We start from the raw sequence: 25,782 nt of genomic DNA on the forward strand, positions 1-25,782 counted from the left end.
CTGGTGTGATCCTTGTACCTGACACTACCATCCCATATTATAATGTGACCCTGCTACTTGACACCACCATCTCTTATTATGGTGTGACCCTGCTATCTGACACCACCTTCTATTATTCTACACCATCCCTTATTCTGGTGTGACTCTGCTACCTGAGACTACCATACCTTATTCTGGTGTGATCCTTGTACCTGGCACTACCATCCCATATTATAATGTGACCCTGTTACCTGACACCACCTTCTTTTATCCTACACCATACCCTATTCTGGTGTGACTCTGCTACCTGACACTACCATCCCTTATTATGGTGTGACCCTGCTATCTGACACCACCATCTCTTATTCTGGGGTAACTCTACTACCTGACACCACCATCTCTTATTCTGGTGTGATCCTGCTACCTGACACCATCATCCTTTATTCTGGTGTGACCCTGCTACCTGACACTACCATCCCTTTTCCTGGTGGGACATTTGTACCTGACACCAGCATCCCATATTCTGATGTGACTTTGCTACCTGACACCACCATACTTTATTCTGGTGTGTCCCTGCTACCTGACACCACCATCCTTTATTCTGGTGTGACCCTGCTACCTGACACCACAACCCTTTAGGGCAGTGGTCTCAAAATACTGGCTCTGGGGCCATATGTGGCCCTCAAGATAGTTTAATCTGGCCCTTCCTTGTTTATTAGGTAAATAACTAATTTGGCCTCATCAATTTTTTAGGGTTCTAAGAGGTGTAACAAGTTGATGTTCTATATAGGCACTCACAATATATATATATATAAAGACAAGCATGTATTGCCCAATGTGCACTGCTTGGATAAATGTCACATTTTCTTCAGTTCCAGAATGATCACTTCACTTGGCACTCACTATATACACTATGTATGTCTATTGTGGACTGCAACTTCTACCATGTAATGTTTGGGTAAATGTCACTTCCAATTTCTAGTATATGCAATTCCAGAGCACTCATTCTGTTAAAGTGGCCCACACTGGCGAAGAACACTTGGCGAGTGGCCCCTGGATACATTGAGCTTGATACCCCTGCTTTAGGGTGACATCTCCTTACTTGTACAATATCTTCTTTCACAGCAGTCTGAGGTATCTGTTATGTGATTGTGTGCATAAAAAATATATAATGGTAACTGCTTAAAGGGACAGTCAAGTCCAAAAAAACTTTCATGTTTCAAATAGGGCATGTAATTTTAAACAACTTTCCAATTTACTTTTATCACCAATTTTGCTTTGTTCTTTGGTATTCTTAGTTGAAAGCTAAGCCTAGGAGGTTAATATGCTAATTTCTTAGACCTTGAAGGCTGCCTCTAATCTAAATGCATTTTGATAGTTTTTCACCACTAGAGGGCATTAGTTCACGTATTTCATATAGATAACATTGAGCTCATGCACGTGAATTTACTATGGAGACAGCTCTGATTGGCTAAAATGCAAGTCTGCCAAAAGAACTAAAATAAGGAGGCAGTTTGCTGAGGCTTAGATACAAGGTAATTACAGAAGTAAAATGTGTATAATTATAACTGTGTTGGTTATGCAAAACTGGGGAATTGGTAGTTAAGGGATTATCTATCTTTTAAACAACAAAAATTCTGGTGTTGACTGTCCCTTTAACACTCACTGCTTTTGCCTAAAGGAAGCAATAGCTAAGCCAGGCCTGATAGAGGAGGGAGGTTCCCCCGGGTCTTGTTTTATATTAATCTATATTGATGATCCGTCCTTTGGCACAGATGCAGTCAGACCAGTTATAGAAAATCAGCTTCATTTTAGAAGGAGGAGAGACAAGTGGGCAGTATTAAGAGAATTGTTTTAGAATACACCTGCTCCGCACGCTGCCCTGATGAACACAAGACGATGACATGAAATGAATGTTAAGTATAAAAATGTGTTTTGCAGTTGTACCAGATACCAAGCCAGAAGAGAAGCAGAAGGAACTAGATATTTGGGATCCAAGCTTAACCCCTTCGCTACTGGCAATTTCAGAGAAAAACTTGCTGGAGACTTTATAGCAAATTTGCTATCCATCCATTTAAACAGAAATAGCCTTTGTTTTTTAATTTACCTATGAAATATACATATGGTATTGATCTAGGTCCGTTTTGGTATATTAGATGATAAAATAAAATGTTTTTTGCAAACTTTGGTTTTCTCACTGAGATTTACACAGAACTACTGCAGTCATAAGACAGATGTGACAGCTTATGAGGGGTCACCACACTTCTGAAATGTCCAGGGGTTAATCAGTTAGCTGGAAAGGGTAATTTGCTCTAGTGTAATGATCATCCTCCCAAAGAGCTCTCTTCCCTCCTCCCCCTACTTGTCACCACCGTCTTAGGTACTAGCAGACAGTCTGCAGTTTAGTAGGGTATTTATATATTTTTAAAAATATTTCTGTAGTGTAGGGTTCCCTCCTCCTTCTCTGATTCCCCCAAATAGCTCATTAACTCTCCCCCTGCTGTCTGCCATGCTTGTTACTGGCAGCTAGACTTCTCTTTTTTACTGTAGCGTAGGGCCTCCTCTCAGATTGCTTTTAACTGTAGTGTAGGGCCCCATCACTCTCTCTTCCTTCATAATTTTTCCATAGTGTAAGGAACCCCGCATCTCCTCCACTGGACCACCCACCTACCTCCCTCTTACCACTCCCACTTGGCACCAACAAATGATTGATACAGCGACACAGACAGCTTCTCTCTCTGTAACAATTGTCAATTTGCTTCATATGGTAAGGGTGCTTGCTCAGTGCTCCCTTACTATATGAAGGCAGATGCCTTCTGCACCAACTGCAGTCTCAGAAGCACATGCTGTGCTCCCTACTTCTGAAGTTGTTTATGAGTTAGCATTGATAGGCTAAAATACAAGTTTGTCAATAGCAGTGAAATAAGGGGGCAGTCTGCAGAGGCTTAGATATAATGTAATCACAGAGGTAAAAACTAAATTTATGCTTACCTGATAAATTTCTTTCTTTCTTGACACAGTGAGTCCACAGATCATCTAATTACTATTGGGAATATCACTCCTGCCCAGCAGGAGGCGGCAAAGAGCACCCAGCAAAGCTGTTAAATATCACCTCCCTTCGCTCCAACCCCAATCATTCGACCGAAGCAAAGGAGGAAAGGAAGCAACAAGGTGGAGAGGTGTCAGAAGTTTATAACAAACCCCCCTCCCCTGTCCATAAGAACACAGGGCAGGCCATGGACTCATCGTGTCAAGAAATACATTTATCAGGTAAGCATCAATTTTGTTTTCTTTCTAATGACACAGTGAGTCCACGGATCATCTAATTACTATTGGGAATCAATACCCAAGCTAGAGGACACAGATGATAAGGGAGGGACAAGACAGGGAACCTAAATGGAAGGCACCACTGTTAGAAGAACCTTTCTCCCAAAAGCGGCCTCAGCCGAGGCAAAAGTATTAAAATGTATAAAACTTAGAAAAAGAGTGAAGAGAGGACCAAGTTGCAGCCCTGCAAATCTGTTCCACAGAAGCTTCATTTTTTAATGCCCAGGAAGAGGAAACAGCCCTAGAAGAATGAGCCGTAACTCTCTCAGGAGGCTGCTGTCCAACAGTATCATAAGCCAAGCGAATGATACTCTTCAGCCACAAAGAAAGAGAAGTAGCAGTAGCTTTCTGCCCCTTACGTTTTCCAGAGAAAACCCCCAAACAAAGCAGAAGACTGATAAAAATCCTTAGTCGCCTGTAAATAGAATTTCAATGCACGCACCACGTCCAGATTGTGCAGCAGATGTTCCTTCTGAGAAGAAGGGTTAAGACACAAGGAAGGAACAACAATCTCCTGATTAATGTTCCGATCTGAAACCACTTTAGGGAGAAATCCTAACTTAGTACGCAAAACTACCTTATCCGAATGAAAAATAAGGGAAGGAGACTCATACTGTAATGCCGGGAGCTCTGAAACTCTACAAGCAGATGAAATAGCAACCAGAAACAAAACCTTTCAAGATAATAATTTAATATCTAAGGAATGCATAGGCTCAAACGGAGCCTGTTGAAGAACTTTAAGAACTAGATTAAGACTCCAGAGAGGAGTAACCGGTTTAAACACAGGCCTGATTCTGACCAAGGCCTGACAGAACGATTGCACGTCTGGTACATCCGCCAGACGTTTATGTAACAAAATAGACAAGGCAGATATTTGACCCTTTAGGGAGCTTGCTGATAAACCCTTCTCCAAGCCCTCTTGGAGAAAAGACAACATTCTAGGAATCCGAATTCTACTCTAAGAGTAGCCTCTGGATTCACACCAATAGAAATATTTACGCCATATCTTATGGTAAATCTTTCTAGTCACAGGCTTACGAGCCTGAATCATGGTCTCAATGACCAACTCTGGAGATTGAATGCTTGATTTTATCTAAGCGTGGATTTTCAAGCAGTCAGCTTCAGAGAAACTAGATTTAGATGAAGGAAGGGCCCCTGAAGTAGAAGGTCCTTTTTCAAAGGAAGACTCCAAGGTGGATGAGATGACATCTCCACCAGGTCTGCATACCAGATCCTGCGAGGCCACTCTCTTATTCGATTCGAGCAATTACCCGAGGAAGGAGAGCGAATGGAGGAAATAAGTATGCTAGACTGAAATTCCAAGGAACCACCAGAGCATCTATCAGTACAGCCTGAGGATCCCTGGACCCGTACCTCAGGAGCTTGGCATTCTGACGAGATGCCATTAGATCTAGATCCGGTTGTCTGCTTCCAAATTGTCCACTCCTGGAATGTGGGTCGCAGATAGACAGCAGTTGTGGGTCTCTGCCCACTGAATAATCTTGGACACCTCTGACATGGCTAAGGAGCTCCGAGTTCCTCCCTAATGATTTATGTAAACCGCTGAGGATATGTTGTCCGATTGAAATCTAATAAACCGGGCTGAAGCTAACTGAGGCCAGGCCAGGCCGAGTCCATGTCCCCTGAGCCCTTAGAAGGCCCCAGACTGCTCCCGAACCTAGTAGGCTGGCGTCCGTTGTCACAATCACTCAGGAACAGAAAGGATTGGTGGTTCAATGTTAGGATACAAACATAAATGACATCTGTAATCTATAGCAGAGTTATGATCCATCTTTAAAATTATTCAAACTTTAATAAAATTTTATTTAGACAAAACCGTTACTATTTCTTTAAATTTTAAAACGAAACTGCTTTATTTTTGAAGCAATGCAAAAAACGAAATTGATTTATCATGTAATACAATAAAGTTTCAAAAAAAACAAAAACAGCCTCTATACCTCTGCTTTAGCTCTGCTGAGGTGCCTACCTTGCTTATACAGGAAATATGTGTATGTAAAAACAGCCTCCGTGTGAGTAAACAATCGGAGCTGCTACAAATGATACCATAAACGATTGTTTGTCCATTATGAACAAAAAATGGCAAGCTGCAATGAATCTCTCCTCCTATACAGAAAGTGAGAGAATAATAAGTGAGCAACAGCTAAAATAACTGCCACACAAGCCCTGCTCATCATGGGCATGTCAAATAACGTCTGTCCAACATTTAAAGTGAATCTTCGTTATGAAATAAAAGAAATATCACAAACATTGAGCCAAATTCTCCAGTCCCTGCAAACACTGCCTTACATAATCCCCTTAACATCCCCCTGCAGGGAAATAATAAAGTGCTATATATTTTTCCTTAATACTGCTTAAGAAAATAAAATTAGCACTTACCTCAATAAAATCTGCCTGGCAGCAAGGCAGCTCACTAGGTTTGAAAGGTCCTTTCCCTCACATGGACCTGTGGAATAATAATAAGAAAATTTATGCTTACCTGATACATGTATTTCTTTTTTTACATGATGAGTCCACGGATCATCTTAATTACTAATGGGATATTCACCTCCTGGTCAGCAGGAGGAGGCAAAGAGCACCACAGCAGAGCTGTTAAATAGCTCCTCCCTTCCCTCCCACTCCAGTCATTCGACCGACGTTAGGAAGAGAAAGGAAAAACTAAGGTGCAGAGGTGTCTGAAGTTTACATAACCCACAACCTGTCTAAAAGAACAGGGTGGGCCGTGGACTCATCATGTCAAAAAAGAAATACATTTATCAGGTAAGCATAAATTTTCTTTTCTTTTTTAAGACACAATGAGTCCACGGATCATCTTAATAACTAATTGGATCCAATACCAAAGCTAGAGTACACAGATGATACGGGACGGACAAGACAGGAAACCAAAACGGAAGGCACCACTACTTGAACCTTTCTCCCAAAAGCGGCCTCAGCCGAGGCAAAAGTGTCAAATTTGCAGAACTTTGAAAAAGTGTGAAAAGAGGACCAAGTTGCAACCTTGCAAATCTGTTCCACAGAAGCTTCATTTTTGAACACCCATGAGGAAGCAGCAGCCCTAGTGGAATGATCCGTAACCCTTTCGGGAGGCTGTTGTCCAGCAGTCTCATATGCATAACGTATGATACTCTTCAGCCAAAAAGAAAGAGAAGTAGCCGTAGCCTTCTGTCTCTTACGTTTTCCTTAGAAAACCACAAACAAAGAAGAAGACTGACGAAAGTCCTTAGTCACCTGTAGGTAAAACCTTAAACCACGGACCACGTCCAAATAGTGCAGAAGTTTCTCCTTCTGAGAAGAAGGATTAGGACACAATGAAGGAACAACAATCTCCTTATTAATGTTCCGATCAGAAACAACCTTAGGAAGAAATCTTAGTTCAGTACGTAAAACTACCTTATCTGAATGGAATATAAGACAAGGAGACTCATATTACAATGCTGAGAGCTCTGACACTCTCCGAGCAGAAGAAATAGCAACCAGAAAAAAACTTTCCAAGATTACAACTTAATATCTAAGGAATGCATAGGCTCAAACGGAGCCCCTTGAAGAACTTTGAGAACTAAATTAAGACTCCATGGAGGAATAACTGGTTTGAACACAGGACTGATCCTGACCAAGGCCTGACAGAACAATTGTACATCTGGAACATCAGCCAGACGTTTGTGTAACAAAATAGATAAGGTCGAGATTTGCCCCTTTAGTGAACTCGTCGATAAACCTTTCTCCAAACCCTTTTGGAGAAAAGACAAAATTCCAGAAATCCTAACTCTACTCAATGAGTAGCCCTTGGATTCATACCAATAGAGATATTTACGTCAAATCTATTGTAAATCTTTTTAGTAACAGGCTTACTAGCCCGAATCATGGTCTCTAAAACAGAATCAGAAAATCCCTGCTTGGATAAAATTAAGCTTTCAATCTCCACGCAGTCAGCTTCAGAGAAACTAGATCCGGGAGAAGAAAGGGTCCCTGAATCAGAAGGTCGTTCCTCAACGGAAGTCTCCAAGGTAGTAGAGATGTCATCTCCACCAGATCTGCATACCCAATCCTGCAAGGCCAGGCCGGTGCTATGAGGATCACCAAGGCCCTCTCCTGTTTAATTTGAGCAATTACTCAAGGAAGAAGAGCAAACAGAGGAAACAGGTATGCTAGATTGAAGGTCCAAGGGGCCGCCAGAGCATCTATCAGTTCCACCTGGGGGTCCCTGGATCTAGACCCGTCTTTTGGGAGCTTGGCATTCTGCCGTGATGTCATGATATCTAATTCCATCTGACCCCACTTGAGAATCAGGCTGGAGAACACTTCCGGATGGAGTTCTCACTCCCCCGGATGAAAGGTCTGCCTACTCAGGAAATCCGTCTCACAGTTTTCCACCCCTGGGATGTGGATCGCCGATAGACAGCAAAAATGGGCTCCGCCCACTTAAATATCTTGGCTACCTCAGACATCATCAAGGAACTCCTCGTTCCTCCCTGATGATTGATGAAAGTCACAGAGGTTATGTTGTCTGAATGAAACCTGATAAATCATACCAGGCCAGAAGAGCATTGAAGATAGCTCTCAGCTCTGGAATGCTTAAAGGAAGAATAGACTCTGGCTGAGTCTAAATTCCCTGAGCTTGTAGGGAGCCCCCTACTGCTCCCCATCCCAGAAGGCTGGCGACTGTTGTCACAATTATCAAAGATGGTCTGCAATCCCTGGGAAAGATGATCCAGAGACAACCACCATAGAAAAGAATCCCTTGTCTCCTGATTCAGAGATATTCAAGGAGACAAGTCCGCATAATCTCCGTTCCTTTGACTGAGGTGGAACCGAGCAAACGGGATGATGTCCATTGCCGCTACCATCAGCCCAAGTACCTCCATGCACTGAACCACTGCTGGAACTGAAGTGTTAGGTAAGAGTCGATCCTCGATTCCTGACTACTGTCAGCTTCATTGATGAGGAGACTAATATATCTCTCCAAGGAAAAACTACCATTGTAGGAGGAACTAAGGAACTCTCTACCAAATTCACCCATCCGGGAGACCACAGGAAAAATATAGTGATATCCTGCATGTTGAAAGGCAGGTTGGAATGTTTGTCTAGAAAGGCAAACCCTAGAAATCTAGAAATAGACGAAGTGGCCCAAAAGAAGAATGGAACGATAGCGTCTATCTTAAATACGTCAGGCTAAGAACCCTGAGTGGGTTCTAAAATAGGTCTGAAGGTTCCCTCTTTCTTGGAACCACGCACAGATAGAAGTAGCAGCCCAGGTCTTATTCCTGGATTGTATCAGGAATTATCACTCTCAGGTCAGAGAGGCTTTGCAAGCGACAAATCGCCTCTCTATTTTCTGTCGACTTAAAAACAGACACCTGTCCTAGTGAGGCCCTGGGCCACAATGTACATATCATGAAAAACACCAACCCAAGCCTGATAGAAGTAGTAAAACCTGACCCCTTACTGATCGGGTGCAGGCCCTTATGCTGTCTTCAATTGGACAGCAAGCTTCTTGGACTGCTTTCTCCTATTCAAAGACAGATTGGGTCTTCCATGAAGACTAAGACTGTTCCTGCAAGGGAAAAGGAGGGAAAGAATTTCCCTAGAAATCTCGAAAGGACCTAAAATTATCTCTGACGTCCCTTCGCTTATTTCTCTCATCCTGTGGATGAAACATACTCAGACTAAAATTTTAACCATAATGCCACCTTGCAGGTACACTTAATATGCAAATAGCTGCTGCTGGATTCCAACGGCAAACCTTCCACTTGCTAGGCAGCTTGGCTAACCATCAGGCTACTACAGCTATCAAAGCCTGAATTATAGCTCCCAGTTTAAGAAACCTCTGTACTTCATACTATCCCTTCGAAAGGGGAGAGTGTCCAAAACAAACCAGTACACCACCGCACTGGTGACAGCATACCAACTGCAGGTTGACAATGTAAACCCTTTAACTCTTCTGACCAAAGGGTACTTCTCCTGCATAGGGTCTAAAAGAAACTACTATCCTCCATGGGAATAGTATCTCCCTTCTGCAACAACTCCTTGATAGAGTCTGCTATAGAAACCATCCCTTTAAATATAGGGGTTTTAGGATAAAAACAGGGGAACCTGGTTTCTCCTATTCCTAAAGAAATATCTGTATAACCCTATCTGGTACAGAACATACTTACACCATGAAGGGCACGTCACCATATTAATATAGTTTTACTGGACTCTCTAAGATAGACTACGCCGGTAGTGTCGTAGCCGTCCAGGGTAGCTAAAAACCTCCAAGTCACAAATCAAGGTATCCAAGCTAAAAACTAAAGGAAGCAATCTCAGAATCGGATAAAGGAATTACCCCATCCGAGTCCGAGAATTCCCCCTTTTTCGAGTTACAGGGAAAAAAAACATTCAGCGTAGATACTACTGAATTAGTCACATTATTCATTGATTGAATAAATGTCCTATTGTACTTTTCCCTGCAGTATGGAAACAAACAGACAATGCATGAGAAGTTATTAAACTCCAGGTGGAGCGTGAGAGGAAGCGCAGGACACTGCGAGTGGGCTGTTAAGTTGTGGGACATAATAGGAAACATTTGTTACAACCATTACCTTTGTCAATAGACTCCTAAATAATCTGGCTTAGAAGGAGTAGTTTCATAAAAATCTACCTTTATGACACATTAGACCCCTAGCAGGGCCTCTAGGTCCATTCTGAGTCACAAAAGATGATTTAGACAAAGAAAACAGGTTACATTTTTTATACATAAAAAACGTTACTGTCTCTTTAAATTGTAAAGTGTAACTTTTTATTTTTTGAGTGCTGAAAGAATCTATCATAGTACGAAACTACTGCAGATTACATTTACCCCTCAGCCTGACCTTGCTGAGGAGCCCTGCTACCAAGTGTATTTTTTTTTTAAAAAAAAACATATCACAGAAATTTAGCCCAAAAAAAGGTCCGGAACTCAGCTGAAAAGCTGTGCGACCTCTGTGTAGACATTAAAGACTGAAAGTCCAGCACTTGATGATACGGTCTTATTTGAAAGTAACCAATGTTTTGGAAACATGTCCAGAAGTCAGCTGAACGCTGTCCGACCTCTGTGTAGACGTTAAAGACTGCAAGTCTAGCACTGGACGTTACTGTCTTAATTGTAATTAACCGGTGTCTAGATGAAGCGATATCCAGTTCTACCCCTACGTCACTGTCTCAGCTTTATTCACAGTCGGCTAGATTTGGAGTTTGGCGGTAGATGGGCTGCTAACGCTACGCGTGGTTTATGTCTAACGCACGGCATTGTTTGACTCCGGTATTTAGAGTACAAAAAAGACCATCTAACGATGCTCCTAACGCGTGTATGTCACACGCGGAATCCTGCCCGCGTTAGACAGTCTCCCATAGAGATCAATGGAAAAGCAAAAAAAACTCTTTTTTCACCTAACACTCGATCTCGCGAGAAATACGCACAGCTCGGTCATATGACGCATACCACATCATGCACAACAATAACACGCCGCAAATGTCACAACAACAATCACTCAACAAAGCACACAAGCATTACACATTCACAAGCGGGGGGATTTTTAATAAAATTTAATACAGGGAATACGCATATACTTTAAGATGCGGAAATTCGCAAAATAACAACAAGGAATAAAAAATATATACATACACTAGCAAAATAATTGCATTCAATATCACTATATATTAGGACAAACATACATATACAACACTTCACTAATAACACACCATCGCAAATTCACATTTAAACAGAATACTATTGGACAATGTTAGAGAAAACGACCACTATGACATCATCGCATTCTACACATTCCACAAATACTAACTCCAAATGAGCATGCGCAAATTCACACAACTAATACACATTGCACTAATATTAATTGCTAATAAAGCACACCTGAACACAATTTACAACGGAAATTGGTACATCATTAAACATTTACACAGGGTATATAAGCACCACACAAGCATGGCTTCTTTGACTGTGTTGCTGGTGGGTCTTTGGAGATTGGAGGTTTAAGATTAGAGAGTTTGTGCATTATTGTGAGTGAGTTAGTGTTAGTGTGAGAGAGTCAGTTGTTAGTGTTATCGTGAGTGAGTGGGAGTTAGTGGGAGTGTGAGTGAGTTATTGGTAGTGGGAGTTGTTAGTGAGAGTTAGTGGTAGTGTGAGTCAGTTAGTGGGAGCGTGAGTTAGTGGTAGTGTGAGTTATTGAGAGTTAGTGGGAGTGTGAGTTAGTGAGAATTAGTAGTAGTGTGTTAGTGAGAATTATTAGTAGTGTGAGTTAGCGAGCAAGTGATTTTTCTGTACACTTAACACATTTACACGCAAACACATTCAATACATACATACACTTATCAATAACACTACATACACTCCATACCCCATACCCCCTCATACTACACTCCATACCCCATTCCCTGTAGTCCCATTCCCTTTCATCCCATTTACTCTTATCCCATACCCCATACCCATCCCATACCCATCCCCTAGTTACATTTAGTTTACATATCCTCCTTTTAGTCTTCTTCTTCTTTTGGTTTATTTAAATACTCCTTACCCTCTTTGTTTTTTTAGATCCCTCTCACACTTTCAGCACTTTTTTTGTCTTATTAGTTCTTTATTTTGACCCCCTTTCATTTCATCACACTCACTTTTTGTTTGATTATTTGGGGTTTAGTTTAGGGAACAGATGGAGGGCAGGCAGGGGAGAGGTAGAGGGGGGAGGAGAGGGAGGGGGAGAGGAACAGGGCAGGAAGGGGGGCAGGAAGGGGGGCAGGAAGCGGGGGTGGAAGCGGTGGGTGGACCCAGCCACTTGGTTCAAGATGAACAAGTGGCTGGGCCCAGTGGCGGACAGAGTAGGGCTTCACAGTCCGGGAAACAGAGGGCATCGTCACAGGGGAAGGCCAAGGCGACTAGGGAGGCGAGGTTTTCGATGGAGGAGAAGGAGGCCCTCGTAGAGGCCTATATGGCCAGGTATAGGAGGCTGCAGCACCAGAAGACCACCCCGACTGAGAAGAGGAAGCTCTGGCATGAGATAAGGAATGCAGTCAATGCAGTGGGTGGCCGGAACAGAGATATGGACTTTATAAAACATCGCTACCGGGACTGTAAGATGGATCTCAAGAAAAAGTTAAGCCTGGAGGCCCGACATTCCGCAGAAACCGGTGGCGGCCCTGCCCTGGAAATCGAGTACTGCCGATGGGAGGAAATGTTGCGGCCCAGCATCTCCGAGGTGGATGTAGTCGGTATCGGAGTAATTGATACCGGGAACCTGCCATTCTCATCTGACGGTAAGCTCATTGAAGAATAAATTCACATACGAATGTATTTCAAGGGACACTATACGCAAACCTTTACTTTCATGATTGAGGTAGAGAATACAATTTGACAAAACATTCAAATGTACTTATATTACCTAATTTGAATCATTCTTGAGATATATTTTAATGAAGAAATAGCCATGCACACGGTGAACCAATCACAGGAGGCAGCTATATTCAGCTAACAATCAGCATCTAAGCATATTTAGATATGCTTTTCAGCAAAAAATATCCAGAGAATGAAGCTAATTAGATAAGAAAAGTACATTAGAAAGTTGATTATAAATGTATGCTTCTAAATCATGAAAGATAAAACATTGGGTTTCATGTCCCTTTAAGGATCAGATTAATGCTATTACGCTGTTTACACGCATTCACAATTACTTTGCGGTTACATCAGTATCTAGGCTATAGGTTAGGTGTGCATTTAAACAGACTGAAAACAAACGCTAAAACATTCAGATTGACCAGAGATATCACAAACACGGTTTAGAAAATGCGGAAATCGTATTGATTGTTAGATTTCAAAGTGGATTAATGATTCTGCATTTGTAATTGTATCGTAAGCTCATTTAAAGCTTCATTTGGAAATATGCTAATATATACATTTTTTTTTTTAAATATACAGAGTCTGGGGAGGAGGCAGCACAACAAATACAGCCTCCTCCATCTCCCCGGGATGAGAGTGGTGGGGAGGAATTTCCACTTCGGAGGGAAGAGGCCCCCCGTGACGAAGAGGGCACGGAAGCAGATGAAGAGGCCCCGGAAGCAGAGGAGGAGGCCGCGGAACCAGAGGCCCCTCAAGGACCCGCACACCGCCGTGCACGGGCACCCCGCCGTGCACGGGTACCCCGCCAAGCACAACAAGAGGAAATAGCGGAGGTGCGGGTTCTACTAGACTACATAGACCAGATGCATAACTCCCGGATACAAAATATAGAAGGCCGAACTCGAATTCTTGATGGACAAAACCAAATAATTGAAGGCCAAAACCAAATAATAAACATACTTAATAGAATAGAACAAGGGCAAAACAGAATCATTAATCTACACCAAGAGATGTTTAATTTTTTCCGGGAGGCGCATGCTGGTCTGCCTCCTGGTCCGCCTCCTGCTGCTGGGCCTCCTGCTGCTGGGCCATCTTCTCCTGCCGGCCCATCTTCTCCTGCCGGGCCATCTTCTCCTGCCGGGCCATCTTCTCCTGCCGGGACATCTCCTCCTGCCGAGCCATCTCCTCCTCCTCAGCCATCTTCTCCTCCTCAGCCATCTTCTCCTCCTCAGCCATCTTCTCCTCCTCACCTTGGTCGTCCCAGTACTCTTCCTTCCACTCTTCCCACAACATCTCCAAGGAGAACTCGTCAGAGTTGGCAGTTGCCCCTCCCAGAGCCTCAGCCCCGTGGGAAGAGGGGAAGGAAGAGGAAGTAAGTATTTGTTTTCATGTTTAATGTTTTTTTTATTTAATGTGTAATGGATAGGTATGTGATGATGTGGTTTTCATACACTTGTGGACCACACTCTGTATATAATCTACTTCTATGGGACCAGGTCCATGGAGGCAGATTGTTTGCAGAGTGTGGGTTATAAGTGTGTGAAAACCACATCATCACATACCTATCCTTGTTCATGATATTGATTGGTTTCTGTGATGTGATGTCCAAACTGTTTCCCGAATCGCAACCAAAATTACCATTACAATTATCCATGATGGCATATTACTGTTTGAATGCCAATAACACAGCTTAAAAGGACAGTCAGAAAATTATTGATTACAAAGAAAACACTGTATTACGCATTATCAAGTTGGAAACAACAAAACATGGAGAAATACGTGTGACTTATGTGCTTACCCTTGTATCTATGACTATGAAAAATTACCACTTATTTGTTGTTCTGACATAACAACATTTTAGATATCAATGATCAATACATGGTAAATAATATGCTGTATGAGCACAAGGTTTTACATATACAAATGCTATCCAAATGCCCTCTAGTGGTCAAATTGTATAATGATTACATGCACTCTTCAAGCTCGAAGAAATGAGCACACGAACCTCATAGGTTTAGCTAGCAAATTAAAATAAACACAGACAAATGATTAATTGGTGAGAAACATTTGATATCATTGATATTACAAAATTGACTTTTAGAATAATGCAAAACATTATTTGTTTTCTAAACTGTCCCTTTAACAAAATTACATATGCTAACATATATTTGAAGATTGTTGGTATATCTACATGTACTTGTTCAAACAATAAATATTGAAATCAGATTTATATTGACGTGTTAAATAAAGTCTATTTTCTTAAAGAGACATTATTGTGTTAATTTCTTTTTATAAAGACATTTGTTTTAACAATGAATATGGTTTAAAGTCCTTTTAGGAGTGGGGGGTGAAAATATGCTAACAATAATATATTTGGAGATTAACCAATGTGGAACTCATACATGATACAAAAATAAACATTTGCATTAAAGGGACAGTATACTATATTTTTAACAGAACTGTATGTAATAGACACTACTAGAAACAACAAGATTAACATATACTGATATCAATATTACAAAGCTTTAAACGCTTTCAAAGAAAATCGGGTTAGCTCTATTGAAAATATAGATGAACCCCCATTACAACCGTAAAACAAGACAATACACCATCATACACAAAACAGGAGAAAGCTGGAGATGGTACTCACATGAAACTTAGAGGCTTGGCGAGGAGTCTGAAAGTTACTTACATTTTATTTGAACAGAAGCAAAATGAAACGTGTATTTGTTAAACAATGGACTATCTAACTAGAGACCAAATTAAAAAATTTGATTTATAATGTGAGTGTCTAATGAACCTTTAATAAAATATACGATGAAATTACATTTAGAAGAAGTCGGCATCATATATTTTGCATATGATAAAGATAAATGCATATTGATTACTTTATTCTAACACAATAGCGCATATTTATGAATTAGATATCTTTAACATTAAACACAACAGTCATTTTTCAGAAAAAGGAACATATTGTTGACAAACATATTAAACAACATGGACTATAGAGATTTGCACTTGCCTCGAAATATCATATGCATGAAAACATTTTGCTTTCGTTCGTTTATTCAACCAGACATCCAGCAAAAGAGAATGTGGTGGTCTTTATCAGCTACGGGTCAACAATGTAACATGATGCAAAAAATCCATATTCGCAAGGTTTTTAAAATTGGCTTCATTCACAAACGTTTTTAACGTGCACAAACAAATATTGCGGGACTACGTAATACAATCAGACGTTTTTTTACCTTTGCATGTGACGTCTTAATTAAAATGGCGCTTCCTTGATCACGTAAGAACACCATCCAATAAAAGGCACATTCTTGATCACGTAAGAACGCCAAAAAAAAAAGGCGCATCCTTGATCGCGTCAAAACGCCATCCAATAAAAGGCACATTCTTGATCACGTAAGAACGTCAGCCAATACAAGGAATCATTGGACAGCCTGGCAGGTGACGTCTTAAGCAACATGGCGCATCCGAGATCGCTGAAAAACCGCAGCCAATACAAGGACTCAGTTGACAGCTTGGCATATCACTAAGAAACGTATTTATATTTTAGTAACTAGTATGTGTCTAGATTGCTATCTAGGAATGTCACGAAATCATGAATCATCTTTTCGGACTTGACTGTCCCTTGAACTATAGCTATGGTGTATATCTTTAACATTTAAAAGATACACATGAGAAATACATATGCCATTGATGTTTTAAGATATGTTTAGATTGTTTTGGAATAACAATAATGACACATGTATTGATTAAACATGTCATTTATTCAAGTTGAAATATGGTCAGCCTACCTATAGCCATATATGGGAGGAGAAGTATTTTGTTAACATATTTGGTAAAAAATATTCATCATCTAAAATATGCGCATTACACACAGAGATTTATTTGGTTACACTTATACAATAACATAGAATTGAAAATGAAATACATGTGCTGTCAACATTACAATAAGATTGTTTATTAATAAGATTATATCTCCTTGTTCATGTAAAAAGGACAAAAACGCTTTAAAAATGGAAATACATTCATTAACAATTGTGCTCACCATCACTTAAAGGGACATGATTTTTTTTTTTAAAAAGAGGATACACAAAGACAATACTATTTCAATAAAATGAACACTTTACAGGGATTATATCATTGTATCAATCCTCAGATCATTTGTTAAAGGTGCATCAATTCATGCAGAGTTTATAAATACACACATGGATGTGAAATTTGAAATATACATATATATACACAAATAACAATCTATATATACATATATAAAAGAATTACTATGCTAATCATAATCATGCAATGATAAAGCTTTGAGAAAAATATATAAAGACAAATAATAAAATTACATTGGAGATGTTAATCTTAAAGTCATTTACAATTGTATTACATATATGATTCTTGAAAATCCATTATTTTTGGTAGGTCCCTTTAACTAGAGCTTTCAATCAATAAAATGAATAATGAGGACAAAGAATCGTGCAATGACATGTCTTTTATTAGTATGTAAGAAAACATCAACAAAGTTTATAAATAATCTTGTAAAAACAAGGAATATTTGAGCCATATGACAAGGTAACAGAGTGCATCACAGTCCATGAAGAGAGTTGCCAAGGGCCAGCATAGCCCCATTGGAGACATATGACAAGGTAACAGAGTGCATCACAGTCCATGAAGAGAGTTGCCAAGGGCCAGCATAGCCCCATTGGAGACATATGACAAGGTAACAGAGTGCATCACAGTCCATGAAGAGAGTTGCCAAGGGCCAGCATAGCCCCATTGTAGATATATGACAAGGTAACAGAGTGCATCACAGTCCATGAAGAGAGTTGCCAAGGGCCAGCATAGCCCCATTGGAGACATATGACAAGGTAACAGAGTGCATCACAGTCCATGAAGAGAGTTGCCAAGGGCCAGCATAGCCCCATTGTAGATATATGACAAGGTAACAGAGTGCATCACAGTCCATGAAGAGAGTTGCCAAGGGCCAGCATAGCCCCATTGGAGACATATGACAAGGTAACAGAGTGCATCACAGTCCATGAAGAGAGTTGCCAAGGGCCAGCATAGCCCCATTGGAGACATATGACAAGGTAACAGAGTGCATAACAGTCCATGAAGAGAGTTGCCAAGGCCCAGCATAGCCCCATTGGAGACATATGACAAGGTAACAGAGTGCATCACAGTCCATGAAGAGAGTTGCCAAGGGCCAGCATAGCCCCATTGGAGACATATGACAAGGTAACAGAGTGCATCACAGTCCATGAAGAGAGTTGCCAAGGGCCAGCATAGCCCCATTGTAGATATATGACAAGGTAACAGAGTGCATCACAGTCCATGAAGAGAGTTGCCAAGGGCCAGCATAGCCCCATTGGAGACATATGACAAGGTAACAGAGTGCATCACAGTCCATGAAGAGAGTTGCCAAGGGCCAGCATAGCCCCATTGGAGACATATGACAAGGTAACAGAGTGCATCACAGTCCATGAAGAGAGTTGGCAAGGGCCAGCATAGCCCCATTGGAGACATATGACAAGGTAACAGAGTGCACCACAGTCCATGAAGAGAGTTGCCAAGGGCCAGCATAGCCCCATTGGAGACATATGACAAGGTAACAGAGTGCATCACAGTCCATGAAGAGAGTTGCCAAGGGCCAGCATAGCCCCATTGTAGATATATGACAAGGTAACAGAGTGCATCACAGTCCATGAAGAGAGTTGCCAAGGGCCAGCATAGCCCCATTGGAGACATATGACAAGGTAACAGAGTGCATCACAGTCCATGAAGAGAGTTGCCAAGGGCCAGCATAGCCCCATTGGAGCCATATGACAAGGTAAAAGAGTGCAACAGGCACAACAATAAACTTAAAAAAAGGCCAAATGGCAACAATAACAAAAACATCAACATGTGGACGGAGGATTCTTATCTGCGCCCTTGGAGCATCTCCAGATCCTCCACTTACTGGTCATCCTCTTAATCGTCCTGTGCATGTCCAGCTCCAGATTCAGGCCTTGAATTTAATAGCATGATCTGCTGCAGAGTCAAATCCTGAACCCGGAGCTGGGCCTGCATGGTGTCGTTCATCCCTCTCAGGACAGCTGCGTTCCTCAACACGGCCTGCTCTACTCGTGCTATACCTTCTAGCATGAGCCATGCTGAGTCACAGCCTAAAATAAAGAATAAATCAAATATTAAGGATAATTACACAATAGACGAAAAAATAAGCAAAGATACATTGTCATCATAAAGACAAATCATTCTTTACATCAATTTGTTTAAATTGATTCTTTACACATTAAATATGTTATTCAGACAGACCGAAATCATTAAAGGGACAGTTTACTCAAACATGTTGTCCCCTTTAATTGGTTTTCGATGATCCACTTATACAGCTTGAGTATATCAAATCTTGTTAAAGGATTTACATTGTACTTACATTAGCAATTTAAATATTTTAATTATACTGTGGTAGGCACACCTATCCTTAAACATTTTGGCGTTGAGGACAAGCTGTGTAAACATAGCAACCTGAAGAAATTACATTCCCACTGGGTTAGACAAGAGATAATGTATCAACATTTGTACATAAATTGTTGGATCCAAGTAGTGGTGATTGGTATATGTAGTGATATCAAATTAAAGGGACACTGAACCTAAATATTTAATTGACTGATTCAGATAGAGCATGACATTACAAATATGAAAAAATTACACATATTCTTTAAATGTTAGAATTCTCTAGCTAGATTTTGAATGCAAGAATGTCGGTTTATAGGGCAGGCCATATTTGTTTATCAACGTTGGTTGTCCCTGCTGGTTGATGGATACATTCATCCAACAATAAAGAAATGATGTCCACAATTATTTTCTATTTAAAATTAATTCTAGGCATTTCTTTGTTTCAATAAAGATAGCAAGAGAATGAAGAATAATTCATAAGAGTAGTAAATTATAAATTTGATTAACATTGCATGCTCTATTTGAATCACAATAGAAACAATTTGCCTTCAGTGTACCTTTAAGTATCTTATAATGTGGATTTTTAATGATACTTACAGCTGTGCCTGGGAAGGACAATCCGACACCCAGGACAATGAAGGTTGAGACAGGGGGGAGGGATGGGATTGGGTTGGGGAGGGATGGGATTGGGTTGGGGAGGGATGAGCTGCTGCTCCGGGGTAGGCCGTACAGCTGGGGAGTGGTGAGTTGGGGTCTGGGCAGCTGTACGGGCCATAATACGGGGAGAGCGGCAAAGGGGGGTGAAGGGGCGTGTTTTGGGAGGGACAGGGAAGGGGCGTTTTTTGGGAGGGACAGGAAATGACAAATGGGAAGGGCCGGCAGGGGTCTGGGCCTGGGCAGGAGTCTGGGCCTGGGCAGGAGTCTGGGCCTGGGCAGGAGTCTGGGCCTGGGCAGTGGTATTTGACTGGGCAGGGGACTGGGCAGGGGCGGAAACCAGATGACCAGAGGTGGAGGATCCATCTGAAAAAAATAATCCAAATATATTAACATCTCATACATCATGAAATCAAATCAAAGCATTTCAAATTGATTATGTTTTCAATATACTTAGAAGTGTGTTTGAATTTCTAAACAATTATGAAATGAGGATATGGTATGCATATAGGCACTCAGATGAATATCAATGACTGTCTGTAAAATTATAACATTATTATTGTGTTTTGGCCTGGAATATGCATGTGACATAATGATGGCATGAATTATAAATTAAAAAAACAAAAAACATCCAAGCATATTTTCATGCTGCCTGATATAGAAAGGGGGCAGTAGTGTATTTGAACAGACAAATAATATTCCTTTTTAAAGTGCAAAAGCTGTAGACTTTGAATGTCTTCAATAAAATGATTTCCAATAAAGCAACATGTTGGAAACATGATAGATATATTTCACATACCATCAGACTTCAAGGCAGCCTCTTCCTCCTCCGTCACACATGTTAAATCAATCTCTGTAAAACATAACATGTTGTGTACACGTTAAGATCAGATATTATAACATATGTTACTGTTGATCAAAGACACACATCAATGTTGCATTAAAGATATACACACCCAAAGTTATGATTTACATCATTTTGATGGAGCATACAAATGACATTAGATTTGTTATTCTCAATTATTCAGATTTTCGATGTATTGTTTGTATTAATTTTAAAATCATAAAAGCATAGTACATAGAACATTTAAGATTTCTCATGTGTGTATCACTTGATGACTGTTGTCAAAAATGAACATGGAAACAAACATATGCTATACATCTTCTGAATAACAAAGGTGTAGACTAAGAAAGTTTTAATTATTAATCTTTCAATATTCCAAGAAAATTAATATATAATCAGAGGAGTAAATTATATGTTTGTTTCAAATGTTATGCTTCATCAGAATCATGCTCATAATATTGATTACCAATACACCTTCAATGACATATAAATGAGTCAATGGACTTACCAGGAGACCGCAAAGGCGGCTCTGTGTCAGTGCTGGATTCCTCTGGGCTCCCCACACCAACTCTCTCTATGAATGATATAGATATATATTAGTGAACACATTTGGGATAGCACTAAATCACATCTGTAGCGAATTTTAAGAATAATCAACTTGAAAATGTGAAGAATAGAGCAGTCATTAAACAAAAAAATGCTTGATTGAATCAAGGGGATTCTGTTAAAAATGATGTATTGAACATATGTTTAATTTCTGACTATATTAGACATCAAACTCATCTCATACGATGCTATTGCATATCTAAATATACCCATTGATCAATGTTCTTAAAAGAATACACACAAACCACATTTTGAATAACAGCTGTTGACAAATATAAACAAAGACATGTGGCACATCGAGCCATTTGTGCAATGTACAGTAATCTTGTTTAGGACACAACACATATTTATCACAATACAAAACCAAATTGATTAGTACAAATATGTAATCATGGTGCTGTTAGAGTATGCTGATATCTATAAAGTAACTCCAACAGTGAATATGTGAATTATATATCAATATTGTCTAATCCAAAGAATGTAAAGATGAATGAATCTATTGTTTATTAAAGGGACACTGACATGATTTATTTCAATCATTGATTTCACTGTTCAAACTGTTCCAAATGATTTAACATTGACTCCTATTATAATTTGAATGTTGCTACATTTTAATCTTAAAGGCAGATAAGCAATATTGGATTCAATAAATATTGTTTGTTGAAGGTATCCACCAATCATCAATCAAAACCCAGGTTGGTCAACCAAAATTGAGCTGCAGATAAACGTACATTCTTGATTTTAAAATACATTTAGCAATAGAATATTTCACATATGATTATAGTATTATATTTAAATGTTGATTAATATTGCATGCTCTATCTGAATGACAACATTAATAATTTTAGCTCAGTATCCCTTTAATATAAAATTATATTGATTTGACAATGTTGGTGTTAATGAATTCTCTACTCCATATGTTGATGTAATGAATGGGAATGAGCATGCAATTCCAATCTAATATGTTATTTAAGGATATCCTAAGAATTATTTAATTTTCATCTATTAAAGGGACATGAAGCTCTAAATGTGTAATTGTATACTTTTTTAAACTATGTACTACTGTTATCTGAACACATGATTTTAACTTTTGTAAATATGCCAATTTATGCATAGAAAAACAGCCGGATAATACCAGTAATGCATTGTTTAACCTAAACCAAAATCCATTAATTTTTTTTAAGAACTAAAACAATAGACTGAACCAATGTAGCTCATAAAATGTTTAAACAAAACAATAAAATCACGTTTAAAAATAATTCTATGTAAAATTTAGTTGGCATGTCCCTTAAATGACGTGATCAATTTCAAAAATGGAATCTATATTTTTAAAATCTAAACATATGCAAAATTGTGTGTATTTTTTAAAAATGTATACAAATAAGATTAAGCAATACACAAGGGAAGAATATAAATTGGACATTCAAAGAATCTTACATTAAAATTAAGACATCCAGAATAGATGGGATATCTTAAATTCCAAACAAAATCAGAGTAGTCTTACAATGTAATCCTATTTTTTGGTTTTATTTATTCTTATTTGCAAAACGTTTTAAAATCCATTTTGAAGATACATATAAATATTGAACAATGTGGATTTAGTATGTAATGTTCTGTCCATGTTTCAAAGACAAATGTCAATTAAAATGAGACATACCATACTGTGACAAGCTCTGCCTTGAGGATCCAGCACCAACATCCAGATCTGTAATATATTAAATGAGGATTGGATATCATTAATACAAATCATGCCATGTTTAAAATCTTTACATTATTAGCAAATCAATTAAAAACTATTAATCCTTTGGTAGTCCCATGAGTTAATTGTTTCCTCAATTCTATTCATGATAAATATATCCTGTACTCTTATTTTCAATCAGTTGTGTTGTTTACTGTAGCTTAAATTATTTTTTTGTGTTATTTCATTCTCATCAATTGACGGGCATATGTTATAATTTATTTGGATTCTTCTTTTTTTATTATGTATAATATTGAAAATAAGAATACTGTATTCTTCACATATATAATAATTCACATTTCATTTTGACCAACATGTGTAAAGCAATGCCACTTACAGCAAACCCATGTTAACGTGTATGCGCAATTCCATTTTCGCGATCATTGCGCAATGATTCCAAGCGGGATTACGCATCCGTCATTTGACCAACATGTATAAAGCAATGCCACTTACAGCAAACCCATGTTAACGTGTATGCGCAATTCCATTTTCGCGATCATTGCGCAATGATTCCAAGCGGAATTACGCATCCGTCATTTGACCAACATGTATAAAGCAATGCCACTTACAGCAAACCCATGTTAACGTGTATGCGCAATTCCATTTTCGCGATCATTGCGCAATGATTCCAAGCGGAATTACGCATCCGTCATTTGACCAACATGTATAAAGCAATGCCACTTACAGCTAACCCATTTTAACGTGTATGCGCAATTCCATTTTCGATCTGTGACGCATATTCTGTAGAGCGCAAGAAACATCATTCCTATTTCATGTGTCACTAATCTAAAATCAGATATCTAAACATCATATGTAGTGTATGTTGTGAGATCTGTATAGGTTTAGTATCTGACTATATACACATTTTTTAAAAATAAATCAAATATTAAGATATTATATGAAGTTGGATAGTTACCTGGTTCAGATTCTCCATCATCTCCTCCCAGGCCACCGGACGGAGAAGCAGCTGCCCTGGCCCCCGCGTCAGGACTTTCAGATCCCGCAGCTGGGAGGGAAGAAGAGGAGGCCGAGGATGGCGAGGATCTAAATCTTTTGGGGACCCGGAGATTGAGGAGCTCGCATAAAGTCACCTCATAAGGGAGTAGGTATAGTTTCCGCGGGGCCTTTCTTTGGCCCCCTCTTTTACGGGCTTGTACCCAGTCCCTTATGAGGTTGACTTTTTTTGTTAAGCGCAACCTCATATCTCCGAATCTCCTCATGATTTGATCCTGGCTCCTCTGGACGTCACACACCAATTTAACCACATTGGTGATAGACTCCCAGAGGGCCTTCTTAACAGGCGCATCTGTCAACCTCCTCTTGTTCCCAAACAGCTGGGGATAAAAGTCCTTGATGGCGTGGACCAGTGCAGCGCTCTCCTGCTTGGTGAACCTGGGAGGTTTCATGCCTGCTGGGTTGTATAATAATCTAATAATTATAATAATAATAATATATATATACGCCTGCAGGCATTAGAGAACTGACAAAGATGGCAACGTGTAATGGACTTTTATATGGTGAAGTAAACATGAGATGCACCATGGGACAAGTTATCTGTACATCTGATTGGATAAAAGTTTGAAATATTGTTAGAATGTCTGTGAGACCATCCTGACTCAAGTTGTGTTTGTGTGATGAACTCTGATTGGCCGTTCCTTAATGTTTCATATCTTAGCAACTTCCATACACATACCTCCTGGTGGTGCTGTAACTTCATTTTTCATGTAGACTTATTTGTAACTCATGGGCCTGTCATGCGGATATGTGTGACGCAGATTTAATATCCGTGATCCATTAAATATTAATGATTAAATTCTCTTTAAAATCTAATACTGTCACATTATTAAATGTTGTAGACATTTCTCGGTTTAATAACGGTCTGTTTCTTTAATACAAATACACATTTAATATTGTATGTCTTTATTGTTCATAAAATCCATTTCTTGACTTATTGTGAAGTATTGATATTGCTCTATTAAATGTATTTATAATGCACATTGATTGTGTGCTATTGCGTGACATTAGACTCTAATGTTTAAAGATGCTAATCTGGTGTTTCAAGATGCGTTTCCCACGCAATATTTCTGAATGTTCAAATTCAGGTTATAATGTCAGTAACTTGGATAATCTGTTTATAAATGTTAAACTACAGGTTTGTTTGTTATTAGTAAATAAACCTCGAGCTTGTATTTGTCTGAAGTGCTCATATATGTTATTGTGCAATGGCGTCTTTATTTTTAAATAGACATTACAAACAAACAATTGTATCAAATGATCTGTAGAGATAGAAAATTGTTTAGACTTTAAAATGTAACTCAATTTATCTTAGTATTTAGATATCCTCAACAGAAGAAATTTAAATGCACATGGTTGAGCCAATCACATAAGGCATCTCTGTGCATCCACCAATCTTCATCTACTGAGCCTATCTCGATATGCTTTTCAAGCAAAGTATGTCCAGATAAGAAGAGTAGTAAATACACTCTTTAAATCTCTTAAAGGGACACTGTCCAAACAAATTTAGCGTTCGTGATTCAGATTGAGCATGAAATGTTAAACAACTTTATAATTTAATCCGATTCTCAAATGTTAAGAATTATCTTGTTATCTTTCTTTGCGAATCAATAATGATATTTTAGATTACGGACAATTGTTTCCAAAAACCTGGGTTGTCCTTGATGATTGTTGGATAAATTAATCCAACCAAAAAAAACAAGTTCTGTCCAGAGTACTGAAGCAAATAAATGATCTATTTAATGCCTTATTTTTAAAGTAATGATAGCAACATCA

Source organism: Bombina bombina, chromosome 7 (genome assembly GCF_027579735.1).
Source record: "Bombina bombina isolate aBomBom1 chromosome 7, aBomBom1.pri, whole genome shotgun sequence".
NCBI classification, from domain to species: Eukaryota; Metazoa; Chordata; class Amphibia; order Anura; family Bombinatoridae; genus Bombina; species Bombina bombina.